This window comes from Corvus hawaiiensis, chromosome 18, assembly GCF_020740725.1.
Source record: "Corvus hawaiiensis isolate bCorHaw1 chromosome 18, bCorHaw1.pri.cur, whole genome shotgun sequence".
Lineage (NCBI taxonomy): Eukaryota > Metazoa > Chordata > Aves > Passeriformes > Corvidae > Corvus > Corvus hawaiiensis.
The window spans coordinates 8,189,993-8,207,522 of NC_063230.1; positions in this window are offsets into that span (position 1 = coordinate 8,189,993).

Here is a 17,530-nt window from a genome sequence, read left to right on the forward strand (position 1 = left end):
AGGAAGGTTAGAGGACAGTGTGCACCTGGAACATTGCTTGGTGATGTTCGTGGTCAGGTAACTTAGGGCTCTCTAGTCTATCAGCACGTGCAATAGCCTTGGGGTTTAATTATGCTGTACTTGGGGAAAAGGCAGGGCTTTGGCCAGACACTCGGCAGAAGCGTAGTGAGAGATCTGGGCTGTGCTGCTGGGGGGAATCCTCTCCTGCTCAATTCTACTCTGAAACAGGCTGCTTGTAGATGTAGAGGGAATAATTCATAGTGAGAGGGGGTCTGGAAAGAAGTTAGTTTAAACTCCTTAGCCATTCTTGTCCTATCCATGAGAAAGTGATATTCAAGCTTCTGCAAGAATTGAAATTACCTATAAATAATGGGATAGGGTGGCTTAAATCAGAACATGTATTTCTGTGCTGACAATGCACAGCATCTGCTTCTGCTTTAAGCAGGGACTGAAGAGACTTGGCAAAAAAACAGCCTTTGGCATCACATGCAGGGGGAGCTAATAAAAGGCTATAAATCGAGCAAATATATGGGCCTCTTCACATTGACAGTTCCCTTTGAGAAAGTAATTAGGGATGGGGATGAAATTTTAAAGAAAACACATGCACTGGGAGACTTTGAGTGGATCTCAAACAAGAGAAGAGCAAAGAATGTATTAGTACTTTCTTGTGGAGTATAAAATAACCAGCCTTTAGAGAGTGAGCTGGAAGTCAGAAACTGCCCCAGACTGCTGCCTACTTGAGGAATGGCTTAGCCTATGGTATGTCTTCTGTTTCTGATAGATCTTTGAAGTGAACTGTGTTGCTGGATAAAACACATGGTATTTATGTTTTGACAGCAAAACAAATACCATGTATTCATATGCTTGGACACTAATCTTTTGAAGAGAAAAACAAAACCCAAACTCAGCCATGATAAAATCTTGGCAGCAAAGTAGACCCAGATGAACTGCATTTTGTACGCAGTACAAAAAAGCTTCAGTTTTTTCTTCCCCTTTCCCGGCTGACTGGCATTAACACTTTCCAGTAGATAGTTTGCAGTTGCTTCCAGGTTATTTCACAGGCTGTAGTTATCTTTGTGATTACGTTCAATATTCTATCGGTGATAAAATTCCCCTGATGGTTTTAAGGAGAGTCCATGAATGTGAGTTGCTACAGGACAACTTAGCAATGGAATTATTTAAAGAATCACTCTTGACTATGATTCAAATTGTTTGCAATCTGTCCTAGAACACATGAAGACTCTATATGCTTCTACAATGGCTTTCTCAAATGAGTATTGTTTCACAAGTAGTGATTTCAGGTGGGACTGCAATGAAAGTGGTTCTACTAGACAAAGTTATTGTTAGAGAAAAATCTGCAAGATTGATTTCTCTTTTCTGCTTTGGCAAGAGTGTTTCTATTCAAGCAATAACTGAAATAGTGTTGAGCAAATTTGAACTTCTCAGGATTAATTGGAAGAAAAGGTAGATAGAGTGGGAAATGGCTCAAAGCCACCACATTTTCTTTCCTGTAGATCCCTGATACAGTCAGGGCTTTGAGCTGAAGTCTTGATTTCTAGAGGTAGGAATTCTTCTAGAGGTCTTCTTCTGTAGTGAGTTTTTCCCAGACTGCTGTGCAAGGCTGATGACACCCTGAGAAAAAAACCTGCGTTAAAGGAAGGCATCAGCAATACTTGAGCTTCTTTTAAAGCCTGGGTTCCATTTTTCTAACTCTTTGTGGTGCTTTAGCCCCATTATTTCCAGTGGGATTTAAATAGACTCTTCACTGTAACACAGGGCAGACTCGCTCGCCTTTGGTTAGCAAAAAGCAGGAGTTGAATTAATATCTTTTCTGACAGTACCTCAAGAGTTTGAATAGACATTAGCAGTAAATGACTGGTAATTACTCTGGCTTCCTAACCTAGCAGAGACCCTGCTGCTGTATTAATCTCCTGGCTGTGGAATGCAGCAGAAAGGTGTTAGGCTGTGAAGGCTGCCCTGTGCAAATCTCAATCAATAGATGAGTGTAACCAGCTGCTGCCTTTTGATCTGGAGGAATATAGGACTTAATTGACTCAATAGCAGGATGTTGTCATTAGGTACCAAGTAATGTTATTTTTTCAATGGATTTCTGTAGAAGTTTGCAGTTTACACTGCATGGAACTGCTCTAGGGAGAGACTCTACAGGACTCCTGCATTTTCACACAGCTCTAGCCTGGGAGCTGCCACTCCAGAGATGTTTAAAAAGGAGCTCTTTTAAAAATACGCCTTTATTGTGATGGCAAAGTTCTTCAGAAGAGCTCAGGAAGATGTATTAGTGGGAAGAGCTTGGTTTAGGACTGCTGACTAGCTTCCCACTGTGTCAGATCTTAGTGTTCAGGAAATCAAATGTATGCTTTATGATTTAGCACAATTGAAGCTGTATATAATTTGATAATACACCATGTAATAAAGGAATGAAAGGTTTTATCTACAGGGAGTGCTATACTTAAAAGAAGGGCTTTTAGTCGATTTTAGTACATTGAAACAAACCTGTGGATACTTTTTAAATCTGCAGGCTTCATGCAAACATCCAGTTACACTCTGTAGATCACTGGCTGGCCGGGGGTGTTTTAGCTAACACATTCAAGATGGATATTTGGCAGAGTTTGCTTTTCAGCCCGGATGGCTGAAAGGCCAAGTGCTTTATTACACATCTCATACTGGGTCTGCTCTCAGTGCTACCAGAGGCGTGTCAGTTTTTCTGTTGTTAAAGTTGCTAGTAAAAGTCTTGGAGCATGTTTTGGCCAACTAGAAAGTATTTGAAAATCTTGTCCAAGAAACAGAATAGTGCAATCTGTTATTTTTGTGGGATGGTGGGTGGATTTACAATGCAGTTGAACAAAATAAGATCATACATAGGCTTCTGAGTCTCTGTAGTAATTCTGCTTCCTTCAGAGCTCAGCTTCTGTTTTGTCTTTTTGTAAACCTTCTCAAACAGGACAGTTTTAAACCTGTTTCTGGCATTGAAATTATCAATTTAGATCTGGGAAAAGCTGATTCAACAGTAAATTGCTGTCAGTCACAGCCAGTGTGTTCAGACCAAAGGCTCCTTTGCCTGCAGAGACCTAGAGCATAGGGAATCCCAAGTGTGCAGAACTGAATCAGTGATACATTGGACTCATAACTCCAAATTATTGCTTACTTAGGTAGCTGTATGTATAAATAAAGAGATTAAACTTTTAAAGCCGATTAGAGTGAACATTTAGGCCACTTTTCAGTGATACTTACCAAGAGGGCTGGGCAAGATTCTACAGAATATTGTATGTACATTTGGGTGATGGCAGATTAAAATCTTATGTTTTCATACTTTCTCCCCCCTCTCCCTCCTCACTGGACTTGAAATCTTGAAAAGAGCTCAGTAAAACCTCATTAACGTCTCAGATGTTTTGAAACTTAGTTCCAAATTCTGTGCTTCAGTCTTGTGGAGTACCCACAGCATGCATCAGTTTCTCCAGAGAGGATTTGTATCTCTGTAGTTCATTTCTAAAAGACTGTAAACCTGTTTCTAAATTCCCCAAAATACCCAATGGGCTTTCCTTGACACTAAATATCGATCATACACATAATTGAATATTCTATTTTTGGAGTTTATACCTGAAACAATATAGAACAGACTGCCTTAGTTTAGCATTCAAGTATTGAAAACTTGGCCTACATTTTGAAACTGCAGGCCTTATTTCCCTAATATTTCCCCGAAAATAATGCAATAGTTTGGGCTTTTGAAGCACATGTGATGTAAGCTGTGATCAGATGCAGTCTTGCCTATCTTTTGCTTACTTACCTCAGGTATTTCCTTTCAGGGACAGGACACTGGTGGACCTAGTTTCTCCTTCCCAAGAAATGTGCTTGCAAAGCACAAAACTTCCCACATTAGGTGATCTGTACCAAGCCTCTTGCCAGCAATGTCTAAATGTAAAGGTAGAAACTGAGAATTTAGTGAGTCTTACTAGCTGAAAGCTGAAGTTTGTTATTCTGTTAATAAAGTAGTTATGCTCAACATAAACTTAGCTGTTACCAAGTGTGCCACAGTGCCACTTTTGAAGGAAATGCTTGTGGTAATTGACTGTTACTGTTCTGAAACATTGCTCTGCTTGTTACCCCTGTTCAAGCACAGGAGAGGAAGGTCTGGAAGGGGAGGCAGCATTTAGTTAGGTGGACAAAATTTACAGGAAAATTGAACCAAACATGAGAGGTAAACGCCTGAGAGATTTTCAGATGATTTATGTGGGTCGAGTAGGTGTTAACAAATTGTCTTACTAAGCACAGATAAGTAGTAAACCCAGTTCTTTCTACTTGCCACCTGTTTCTTTGGGTTTTTTTCCTTTCTTCCTCCCTTCGCTACAGGAAAACCCCAACCCCTTGTTGATGGAGGTATATCAAATAGGAAGCATTATTACCCCCAGCTTCCCAGGAGTTGATTTACTCATGAGCAGTAAAACCCCAAACTGTCTGAACTGCAGATTTAGCCAGATCCCAGGGTTCAGTTCAGTCGTCATTTTGATTTGTAAAGAAAAGCAGTCTCTTGTGGAGAGGTTTAGGAGACCTCCTGCCTTGCATGGTCTTTCATAAGAATTGAGATGCATTTGAAATACAAAACAGATGCATTTGAAATACAAAGCATTCTCTCTTCCAAGTATCTTTTCGACTATGAATAAAAGTCAGACCTGCTGGGGTGGATTAGTTTTATCTAGGGTGAGATTCACTCTTCAGCTTAAATACTGGTGGTGTTCTCCTCTGGATTTCCTGGGCTTCAAAATGACCTATGAAGCAGGAGGATTTTCTATAGGTGGCTGGTGATTTATCTTACCTCCTCTTCACAGCAAAGTGCCACCCTGCAAATTCAAGTGGATAGGAAATGCATGGTGAATTGATTGTAATGGGGTGTTTTTCTGCTCTCTGCTCTTTCCTCTGTGCCTGTGCAATCCAGCCAGGCTTGCAAGTGGTTCAGAACATGTAAGTTCCTAGATTCCATGGGGCATAGGGCAGCCAAGCAGATAGTACTTAAACCTACCCAGTGATTTGTGTCCCCACTTAAACTGGAATTCTCAGTGTCAAGCCTTTTAGCTGCGGGTTGATCAAAAACACCTTTGTTTTTGTGTCAAGTCACAGTGTCAGTCTTACAGAACTAAGTTTTTTCACCCCTAAAATGCAGGTGCTATTCACATCGACTTATATTTGAATTAATTACTTCCATTTGTTATATATTGGCTATGTAAGGCAATGAAAAAACCTAAAAGGACTCGTCCAAAGCCTTTAGGGAACTCATATTTAATGTCTCACATAAATATTGACTTTCAGAAGGGCTTATCATTTACATTAAAGGGTGAGCATAAAATAACCAATAAACCATTTTTTAGAATTGTGGCCAGCTAAAAGAACATAAGATTTTCTTAGAGCTTAACGTGCTGCATCTCAGGAACTAGAGATCCCAGGGGTGGGTTACATCTTTAATATGTGAGTCTGTGCTTGGTGCTGTTGGATATTGAGAGGGTAAAACAGTGAAAGAATGCAAAAGAAATGCCACTAGCTCATGAACATTTAAAAATGGTCTAAAATTTTAAGGGCATGAATTTGACAGTGTCTGTTTTTAAATATAATCATCGTTTACCCTGTGCCTAATAAGAGGTAGAATATGCTAAGCAGTACATAGTCCTTGCCCTAAAGAATTGTCCTATGCTCAGTGGATGTAAAGCACCAAAGAGAGCCATGAGGAGGTCACTATGGATATAATAGGTGCAGTAGGTGGAATTTGAAGATGTACAAAGCACTGCAGATAAAATGAAAAATCCATCTGAATAAGAAGCAGTGCAATAAAAGTAATTTGCACCAGCAGATACCAATGGTCAGAATGTGCTGGTTTAGAGGCTCCAGAGTCATGGTGACACTGACACAGAGAGTACCAACATTTCAAGGTTCAGGATACAAGATGAATGGAAGAAAGAAACCCTTTCTATGTAGGAGAAGTAAAAGTAGCTTAATAAGCAAAACAGCTGGCAAGACAAGATCCATGATCATCTCCTGCATGCTTGACTGCAGGTAAAATGCAGTTCTAAGATTCTTTCAGAGAACAATAAGATCTTTTTGTATTTTTAGCTGTCATAAATGGTGTTCAAGTGTGGTAGAACTGAAGAGGGAACAGCCAAAACAAAGAGATGTTACAGACAGTTTTGAGCAATATGTAAATGGTTGAGGCTGAGGGATAGACACTTGGAGAGGCTGTAAGGAGTGAAGGCTTTGTAGTGGCTTGAGTGCTTTAAAACCATGGGGGGAAAGAAGCAGCTGTGTGTATATGTTGTAATTGTTTATTAAGTAGAAACTGGCTGTTTGTAGTTAGTACTACCTCTCAATTGAACTCTGCTTCCCAAAGACCTGAAAGCCATTGGAGCTTGGAGCACATGTCCTTCTGGGAGTTGGCAGCATTAGAGAGCAGTTGGAGGAGAGTTTTGTCTGGGAGCCTGGGCGGAAGGAGATCAGACTTATGTTAGTCCCTGTCAGCGTGATACAGCTGCAATTGCTGTCTCTGCTGCACTTTTCAAATGGATCCCATCCCTGGGCTGTGTGGCCCAGGGTTGTGCACACAGTGCTTTTCCCTTTGTGGTTCCAGGAACAGCACTCTTTTTAAAGCTGAAGGCAGAGATGAGTGAATGCAGCTCCAGATGGGAACTGACAAGTTTGAAAACATGTCAGCATGTGTATATTTTTAATTTCAAAGGCATCATGCTAGCATTAGAGTTGCTTTAATTCTAGAAACAGCTCTGTAGAGCTATACAATTCCTAAACATCTCTACCATAGCACAGGCACGTTGGCAAAAACACAAGCCCCTGTGGGCCACTCAATCTGTAATGAAGGTGAAATATTCTTATTCTGGTCTTTTGGACTGATCGGCCATTTAATGAGAATGTTGTTGTTTGGACTTACTCTGACATTACATACATCAGTTGCAGAAAACTGAGGAGGAAAAATTAGTTATGGATACCTAAATAATCTTGGCTTTTGGAATTCAGTCCACAGAGTTCGGTAAGGTTGAAACTGAAGATTAATCTAAACAGATTCTATTAATAGTGATGCTGCTAGGAGACTGAGCCTGAATTCTCTGTACAACAGCTGATCTGTGTTCTGAAATATGTTTGGTGTTGGTGCTTGAGATGTAGATTTGGAGGTGAGAAAGATTCTTAATGCAAAGTTTCATCACATGGGGATTATTTTATTTCCTAGTTGACTCTACAAAATGACATTGGCCTCCAAGGCCATTTTTTTGTCAGTAGGTATGCTCGAAGGGAATGGAGGGTGTGCCTCCACTTTTGATAATGGGAGTTAACATACTGGACTATACAACTGCTTCTCACTTCCACTGTGCAAGACTGCCACAATAAGCAGCGGCTCTGGAGATCATATCTGGTGTGCCTTTTGTGTTGGCAGGAAGGCAGTGAAAGGCAAGCCTGAGTGCTCAGTGTCTGTGGTTGTTTAAGACCTTTACGAATGCCAAAATGTAGGTTACGGTGAGGTATCTAAACAAATAGACATCTGGGTTCAAACTTCCCTCCACACCTACACCTGACTTCCTGAGCTGTAAGCTAAAGTGGAATCTGAGTGCCTGATTCCTACAAGACTTCTCTCCTGAGCCAGAAAATATTTGGTTAAATAAATTGTTAAATAGCATCCTATTTCATGTCAGAAAGAAGGAATTTTTTTCCCCTTAATTTGCATGCCTAGAAAAATGGCTGGTGCTGCTTCATCATGGGCTTCACTAAAAATGATTTTTGTTTCTTTGATACAGTTTGTCAGTGTCTCTGTATTACTGCTCATGTGCCATAAATCTTAGAACAACGACCTGTGATAGTAACTGGTACAAAATGTCTGGAGGCTTAATCAGTGTCTCCATCAACAGCTTTCATCTCAGTGAAAAGAATAGAAGAAAAGAACAGAAATAGCATCTGCTGAAGTGATAACCTGAGGTCCTGAGGCAGCCATTGCTTTGTGACCTCCTTGCACAGTTTTCTTCATAAGAAAACCCATTTCCAGAGCACCCCTTGTTTCAGGTGTGTGGAGAGCCTGGAGGTGCTTGGTTAGTGGCCCCTGGCAATTGACCCTAGAGGCCTTTGCCTTGTCTGCTGGGATCATTTTATTGCCTTCCTGCCTGGGAACAGTGAGCTTTTAGTTCTGACACTTAGTTAGATTAGACCTCATATAAATGGCCCTTACATAAAATGCAATAGAATGGTAAAACTGCCTAATTAGTAAAATACAAAGCAGACTACATAATTGCATAAGAAGTGAAAACTACAGATGGAAATACCTGTATTCACAGATGCTATGTGGTGTTATTATAAAAAGCCTAGTTATGGTTTCTGTTTTGCATGAAAATGTTTCTTGAGCAAGTTCTAGTAATCTGACTTTGTGGAAGAGATTAAACCAAAACTGACCTTAAAAGACAATAGAAACTGTTATTGTACTGTTAGGCCGGGTTTGAAATGGCTTACTAAGCTAGGGCAAGCTGTGTCCAGGTGGGTGCTCTCTGATGGTAAGAACTAACCTGCCAGAGGTCTGGTGCTGAAAACCAGTGAATGTTACAATTAGAGCTTGCATGCTGCTTGGATAATTCAGATATTGGTATTTCCCAGCTTCACAGATATCTGCAAATGTTACATTCCTAGTTTCTTCTTTTAAAAAGACATTTCTATTGATCAACTTCTTATCTCTCCTTACTATTTTCGGTATTCCAACCAAAAATGCCCAGATTGAATCCAAATACTGTACAAGGCTATTTACTCTATTTAGACTGCTTCCTAAGGAAATGCCAGGCTTTTGTGATTGCCCTGTCAGTTGAATAATTCCTGAATTCATTGGTCAGTTTTCATGTTTGAGAAGAGAGCTGGAAGCCTGGAACAGCATTGCTCCTTCTGAAATGGAAGGGTGACACAAATGAACATTTCTGCTCAGGAGGAAGCAGCAGCGTTTAGCTGTTGCACATCATTTGACAGGAGCTGACCAGTGAATTGGCCAGTGTGGACAGGTCATCTTTACTTAGATTTTTCTCTTTGTATGTGAACTATATACACATATGTCTCTAAAACAATGGGAAGAGCTGCAAGAAATACCCGAGCATGTCAAATGAGACCAAATGACAAAGAGAGGAGACTACCTCAAACCTGAAACAAATTTCCTCTGAAATACAGCTGTGATCCTTGGGTTGTTTTTCTTTGGGGCTCATCTCACTGCTTGAAGTCAAAGAAAACAAAGCGCTGTGTGATTTGATATTATTGCAGGGAGAAACTTCATGGGTCATCAAATCCAGTGCTATGAAAAATGTGCATTCAACCAAAAGCACAGCTGATAGATGTACCTGCCCTTCATCTTGTGTCTTGAACTGCTTCAAATTTCTGATAGCTCAGATGTCTTGCTTTGAATGGGAATAGAACATTTTACTGTTGGTGCTAAATTATGAGCTTGCTGGCTCTGTCTGCCCTGAGCTTTACCGTCAGTGGCACAAGAATGTTCAACAGATAAGAAGTGATGGATGAGGTCGTTCTTAGGGGTTTTTTCCTAAGCATCTGCTGTTGGCCACTGTCAGAGACAGGAGGCTGAGCCTGCTGAACTTGTGCTCTGGTATCAAACAAGAGTTATTTTCTTAAGAATTTTGAAAATGCTCTCTCCCTCTGAAGCAGAGGAGAGGAAGGAGAGGGGTCCTGCATGACTGGACTGCTGTAATGCGTCGTGTTTAGGCCAAGGAGTAGGAGGGCTGTGATTTCCAGACAAAGCATTCATGTTGCCTCCACCCAAGGACTGATGGCTGCACATCGTTCCTGTCTGCCATGCTCCACTATCCCTTTTACTTTCTCAGGGAAGCAGCTTTGGCAAATGTTTTCTTCCTCCATTGTGCTCATGTATTGGAGAATATCTGTGGAAATGGGAGGCTGCTTGCTCACACTTATATTTTGAAGGAGAACTGGAAGCTGTGCAGAGAGATGATCAGAGGTCCATAGCACACCACCTTAGAAACAAAATGTTTGGTTTTATCTTTAGCTTTGCAAAGTTGTCTATGCCTTAGCCAGACATTCTGTTTTTTTATTTCAAAGGCATGACTGAATGTGAGAAAGACTGAATCGGGACTTGTGTATACAAGGTTTAAGACTGTAAACGATTGAATCTACCATCTATTTAATGTCTGAGTTTCTAGGGGATCTCTAGATTTCACTTGTGCAAATGTGACCAGTTTGAACATCTGAAACTGCAAATAAACAAGTTAAGCTTAGTGCTATGAATAATAATGTTTTTACCATAAATAGTTTCAGAGTTTTCTGGTTTATTGGTTCACTGCCCTTCCTCCCTTCTTGACTAATTTGAATTTCTAAAATTTCCTGACTTTAACATCTATGAATTTAAAAAACCTGATCTTACAAACACTTGCACAGACACACATATGGGGTCAGTTTTTTGACATTAGAGCTTCGTGAGCAGTAAAATCATTGACATACTCTTAGTGCATCTGTTTCTAACTGGATGATGAGCCCACTCCTGATTTAATAAGGGAATAAAGGGAAGCAGTGTTTTGTATCTGAATATCCAGGGCAGATATGAATGAAATAATCTCTCAATTAAAGTTTTAATTCTTTTCTTTGTAAATATTCCAGTTTAGTAGGTTTGGGTCTTAAACGTTTCCAGTACTCCTTAAGGGATCATGATGGATGAGCCTTGGACAAGGAACATGTGCTGCTCTTTAATATTGACAGGTCTTGAAAGCTCCTGAATAGATTAAATGTATTTTTGCCTTCTTAGAGATGGCCTTCTTGCCCTTTTTAGAGTTTGGATCTAACCCAAGAAAAGACTAGGAATTAGCTCAGCTGCAAACAAAACCTGACTACTGGCTCCTGAATTATGAATTGAAACTTCACATAATGGAAATTTGAGGCCCAGTAGTCTAAACATAAAAGTTGCCTTGCAGTGTTGTTTTTGAATGAGTGCAGGTAGTTTTGCTGGGTTTTTTCTGCATGGCTTTTGCGTCCCTTCCTGTTTCATTCTTACTTGTTTTAATACCTAATTGTAGGCATACAATACATAATTGAGAGGCTGGGGTACAGGAAGTTTTCCAAATGCATATGAAATTAGGAAAACATAGCTCTTTACCTTCATGTTTAAAGGTACAGTGTGATAAGGGTGTAAGGGAATGACTGCAAGATTATGTAAATGTGTATATAATATCAAACTAGCTTTAAAACCTTTTTTGCCCCTCTAATGTTCAGGGGAGATTGTAATATTGATTCAGTATTCCCAAGTGCTAATTTTGGCTATAAAATGTCAATACTAATTTAATTTCTTAATGTTTCTGTCCATCTCATCATCATAGCTTTGACTGACTTCCTTTTCTTTCTCCACTCTCAAATTTAATATTGAAGTAACTCAATGTTTACATCTCTCCAACCCTTACTAGAATGATACAGGTCTGCATGCCCACAAGTATACCTGAAAGTCTCTGTAGGATCTGGTGCAGATGTAAAAAAGGAACAGCTAAAAGGAACAAATAATGATCTTGTTTCACCATCTCTAATCCACGGGTATTACCATATCCTTGTTGATTAAAGTACATTTTTCTGAAAAGCTGATAGTTTTGGTCTAATGACACCCAAGTGAAGGATTTGCTGTTTCACTTCTCCAGTTTTCTTCCAGTAACTAGTTGGCCTCACCCATAAATTGGTATCATATTTCTAATTTGTCTTGCTTGAACAGCAGCAGCTTCTGGGACTGAGCCCCACTGTGCCCTCCCTCCTGGGTAAAGAATCCTTTAGCATCTCCTCAGGATTACTTCTTGCTGTTTATAATTGTCACTTCCCAACAGAGAGAGTGTTTAAAATCTCCAATAGAAACCTTTTGTTTCAACCCTCAGATTTTTTTCTTGGTGACTTCTTTTCTGCCACCTTCAATTTTCCAATAAAAATTTAAAAATTTGGATACTCAGATTCGAATGTAGAACATCAGTAGTGCCATGGAATCACATCCTGACTTTCTTTTTCCTTGTTTCAGAAAGCTGAAGGCTCTGTGAGTTATTTATTCATTGTGCTGTGGCAGTGGCAAGCTGCTCCTGAGCCACTCACCTGCCAGGATGCTGAAATTCTTCAAGACATCCTCTTGCCTGGAGCAGTTGCCTGTCCTCTGTGTTGCCAGAGGTGTAGCTCTGGCTTTGCCTGTTTTAACTGAACGTGTGCACATTTTTCTTTCTTCTTTATACTTTTATTTTTTTATTTCATTCTGCCAATCTATGTGTTAGCAGAACATTTCTTCCAAGGAATTGGTTATATCTAGACTTCAGCATTTTTATGTATCTGGATGAGCATCTGGCTAACTCTGATTAATGCAAAACCAAACTAAAGCAATTTCATTCCCCAGTGACTTTATGCTGTCAACTACTTTGAGATCTGTCAGTTAGCCAACACTTAATCCATTTAGCATGTGCTTTATTGACACGAGCCAAATTTGTAGTCAGAATATCATGTGGTATAAGTCACGTGCCTTGAAAGTCTTAACTACTCAATCAACTCTACCAGCCAAGCCTGTCATTTCAAATTCTGAAATCAGGTTTGTTTGGTATCATAAACCCCTTGAGATTGCCATTAGTTGCATTCCTGTCCTTTAATAGAAACCTATGCAAATTTTTCAGTTGCAAATTTTTCAACCACTCCAGCACTGGTTTTGGGCAAACAAGGCCCCAGTGGCCAAGGTGTGAAGTTAGCAGTCATTTCTTCTGGGAACCGTGGAGAATTGCATCCAGTGAGATGTACATTTAAAAATGAACTCATTACAGGCTGAGTATCAGTTAAAGCTGTTAAAAACTGCAAACAAACTGGAAAATTTGGAGCTGATATATTAAGTGCTGGGTGAGGAAAGTGTTTCAAATAGATCACAGGCTGCTGGCTTCCATCAAGACATTGGTGACTCTTGTAATTGTGCTTCTGTGTTCCAAGTGCCTGTCAGAGGTCAGCATCTCTGGGAACTACAGTGTTTGTACTTGATGTCATTGTTTATACTTTGATTCACAAGTCTAGTTTCTTCTTGTGTTTTCTTCAGTGGAAAGAGATGATGTTAATAAATGTTCCCAGATAGGAATGCTCATCACAGTTTAGCTACACTTAAAATGCATTTCTTAAATCTTTGAACTTTTTGAGTGGAGAAACTGGCCTGGCCTTGTACTCAAAACTTAAACTGGGGCTACTGCAGATTTCAGCTTGATCTCTTGCTTTAGATTCTCAAAGTTTGGTGGCTGTTGCAGTAGCTTCACAGGACCCAGTATCTTGGGAAGAGGATCCCATCATTAACATCCCACACTGAGAGTTTGGGAGAAGTAGAATTCATTTGATGAGATAACTTTTCTGCTTGAAAGATAATATTGAGGAAGCTTCAGAACATTCAAGGGCTTCCCACTTTGCAAATTTATATCACTATACTGTAATTTCAAAAGAAGAATCTTTTACACGGTGGGAAGAACATAATGGAGTTTAAAATCAAGTCTATTTTAGTTTCGCGTAAATCCATCCTTACTAATCTTAATCTACCTTTACTAATCTTGCTAGCCTTCTGCAGAATTGGAAAAGGCTGGTTTAAATCAAAATAGTGCAAACTCAAGTCAAAACCCACTTCCTGAAGCCAGCTGGTGTGCAGTCACCACCCTTTACATGCTTCTGATGGAGCTTCTGATAACTTGGAATTATCCATGACTGATGTCTTTATCACAGCCTCCATGCTGTAAGGTGAAGGAGAGCCATCTGCTCACAGCAGGATTAATCCAACTGATGGCCCATGAGCACATGCTGCTGCTTCATGGATCTGCCTCTGAGTGATGGGAGAGGCCGCTGCTGTCATATCACTGTAGAGACAGGCATGTGGCTCACTGCACTTGAAAAAAGTCCCCCAGGATGCCCAAGCTTTTATTTTTCACATCAGCAGCAAAAGAAACACTTGTTCAGGGTGTTTTCACCTAAGGCTTATGCCTCTAGGAAACAAGGCTGGAACTAAAACCCATAGGATGCTCAGTATTATCTCAAAACTGAACCATGGATTAAATCTTATTTTGCTTAAGGAGTGTAATAAATATTTATTTTGGGGAAATGGGAATGTCAGCAGAAGACTAAAATACAAAAAACAGTTTGAGATTTCTTCTTCTTCCTTTTAGTTCCTTTGAGCTTTTCCTTTAGGGTTTCATTATTAACAATGAAATAGCAAACCTGCTCAAGGGCAGTATTGTGCTCTGAGAATCAAAAGTGTGGTTATAAAAACAATGTTTTCCTCCATAGTATACCAGATAGCCTAAATTTTAACCCTGTAAAGCGGGATCCATGAACTGGCCCATATGAATTTTTGCTGATAAGCTTTTGAATTAATCCCATTCTGTACAGACCTGTGCCTGCAGAAGCTTAAGGAAATTCATCACAGTTGCAGATTGTTTTCCAAGTAATATCCTCATGGACTATGAAGCCTATCATTTTATGATAAATGTATAAAGGTTTTGCTTAACTTCGTTTTTGAGCCACTCCATCTCTAATCTCCGTTGCTCAGTTTTTAAGTAGGCTTTGGCAGTCTGGCTGAACTACAGTAGTGCTGACATTGAAATTGCACAGTACCAGGTGGGGGGAGGGATGTTAGAGGAGGTTCACTGTAGACACAGCTTGGATTTTTCCTCCCCTTTGATACAGCTGAAACTCTTACTTCCTGCACAGACAAGCAGTCAGCATGATTTTTGAATATTTGGGTAGAGGATAATACACAGCAAAGTAATTCAACTGTAATCCCTAAGGATAGGATAACAAATAACATCCCTGCTGTACAGGCAGCTAGAATTGTTCAGAAGGTGTAAAGGGGCTTTAATGTTGTGAGGAGCTGCCTGTAAAGGGTGCTTTTGAGTAGGCATATCTGTAACTTTGCAAATGAAATCAGTGGCAGGCACAGACGAGGCTGCTGGGTTGTTTGCTGTGCTGAGGTGACTAAGCATCTGCAGCTGCTGGCAGGTGTGCTCAGCGCTGCAGGTGTGGCTTCCAAGGCCGCTCTGCAAAGCAGGCATTTGCTCGCAGTGATCGAGGCATTGTTATCACTGCTCGTTCCAGAACAATCGTTGTTGAGAAGATTGCAGCATTAAATAAATATTTTCCTTTATATCAGTGTTACTATCTTTTAATCTGACTGGGTAAGGGGGAATGACAGTACCTCTGGGAAGAGCTGTAGTGGGAAACTGGCTCTCAGGTATTTGGCTCAGGGCTGTTCTGCTCTGTGGGGCTGTGCCAGGGCTGAAGCAGGGGAACATTTCGGCCAGCACTTAAACTGCCACTGCCGAAATCTGAGCCAAAGCATGAATGGCTTTGGAAATCAACATTTCCTTTTCAGACATGGTTCCCTCCTGCTTACTGTAGCAGCAGATACTAAAGTTTGAATTTCTGCAGGTTGAACTATCTTGAGATAACTGCAATGGGGAAGGATTATGTGAAGAGATACTGATATACTGCTCTTGTTTGTGAGTACACCTGAATAGAGAACTAGCCAAACATTTTTTGTGATCTGTGACGTGAACCTGCATTACATATCTATCTGTGAGGCAAATGACAAGCTTTTACTAAAAAAAACCCTAAAAACAAACCCAAATCTTAAAACTCACTGATTGTAGCATCCATCCAAGGTAGCGTTTGTTAAAAATGATTGTTAGTTGTACAGGAGTGTGTTGGCCTGTTCCTTTTTTCGTAGTTTGGGTTTTACAGCCTGTGGCGTGGTGTTAAGCTGTGGCAGCGTGGGAAGCATGCAGGGTGTTGGCACATAGCAGCTGCAGGCAGGAGCTCCATCTTCCATCCATTCAGAATCAGATGGCCCAAACCCACCTCAGGTTTATTCATATTTCTACAGGCTTGTTCATATTTCTACAGGTTTCTGTCCAATTCTTTACTATTGTCTAAGTTATTGTAGTTACAGAATGGAGGCTTATGTGACAAATAGCAATGAAATGAAGTTAAGCACAAGTGGGTGCTGTTAATTTCAATTATAGTCATTGAAAGGCTTTGAAGAAATTAAAAGGCTTGGGGTTTGTTTGGGTTTTTTTTTTCCTAGGAAGGTATAAATGAAAAGTGCACCTTTTAAACAGATGGATGTGTGAATGATGAGGAGGTAATCTGATCTATAAATATAAATGGAATTTTGTCTACTGGCTTCAGGCCAAAAAGCAATAGGTTGAAAAACAATTTAAAATTAAAACCCCCTTCTTTAGCTTGAAAATAGTTTTTCTTCTGAACAGAATATTTCACAGTGAATGACCAGAGAGGCTCTTGATGAGAAATTGCTATTCAACTGAGGAGCTCTGTCAGGCATGCAGATCTGGAAGTCACAGCATGGCGACTCTACCCTTGTTGCCAAAGTTCTGCAGGCCAAATTATTCCCAGTATGATACCTAAAAAACTTAATCTGTGTTGATGTGTATTTCCTCTTGCAGTGCTCTTTTGTAACTATGACTTCAGCTGTGCTGGGTCCACCTAGCCCTATATCCCATCTGTGATAGTAGCCAGTAGCAGTTGCCTGAAAAGGAGTGTTGGAACAATCCAGATGAGATGCTTGGCCAAAATACTGTCCCTGATTCCTACAACTGCAGTCCAGAGTGCTCTTAAATCAGCAGTGGTGTCTTCTGTGCAGTGTCAGGCAAGGATCACGGAGCATGGTGCAGAGAGTGCCCTGGCAGCACAGCTCGTGCCAGGGCTGGGTCTGCCAGCACTTGGCTCCTCATGTGGACGAGTCAGGAGATCCAGCCCCAAGTGTCTCCATGGAGAAGCTGTGCTGGTCCCCAAGTTGGGAGGAACAGTCTGCTCAGGTGAGCATGTGGCTCCTTTGCACCAGCAGGTCCTGGGCAGCAGTCCCACACCACAGCTACTCGGAACAGGCCTGGGAAGGGAATTGGCCTTCCTGAGCTCAAGCAATATTATGTTTTGGGCATAACTGAAGAATAATGGACTCTTAGTCTAAGTGTTGTAATAAAGCTAAATAAGTTAAGAATGCCTTCTGTAGTCAAAAACTATTCAGCTAAAGCCGAGAGTTGAAATATGCAGAGGAAAAGCCTCCTCCAATAAAGCGAAGGGCAGCAGATGTTATTAGGATCTGTTTTGCCATCACAGCAGTGGTGATCCCAACTCTCCATTGCATTTGTAGGTTGTTGCTTTTCTTCCTGGGAAGGCTGTGAGGGTCATATGAGCTGTGCTTCCTGCTAACAGCCCCACTGTTGAAAACTTGAGAGAGCTTTTCAGTTTGCCAGACTTCTGATGAAAGCCTCTGATCTGTGTTACACAATCGAGCCTCAGTTCATGGTAGTCGGAGGCCGGTAGCTGCTAACATGTGGGCAGCTCCAGTCTGCCTCTGAAAGGTTTTGTTCAGTGTGTGCCTCTGCTTGGCCCTGTCAGGCCCTTGTATTTTTCAAAATGTTAAGTACTCATTTTTGCTCCAGTACATTATCTCACAAATCTTCTATTGTTCTATTGCCCTTGTCTGAAGAGCACA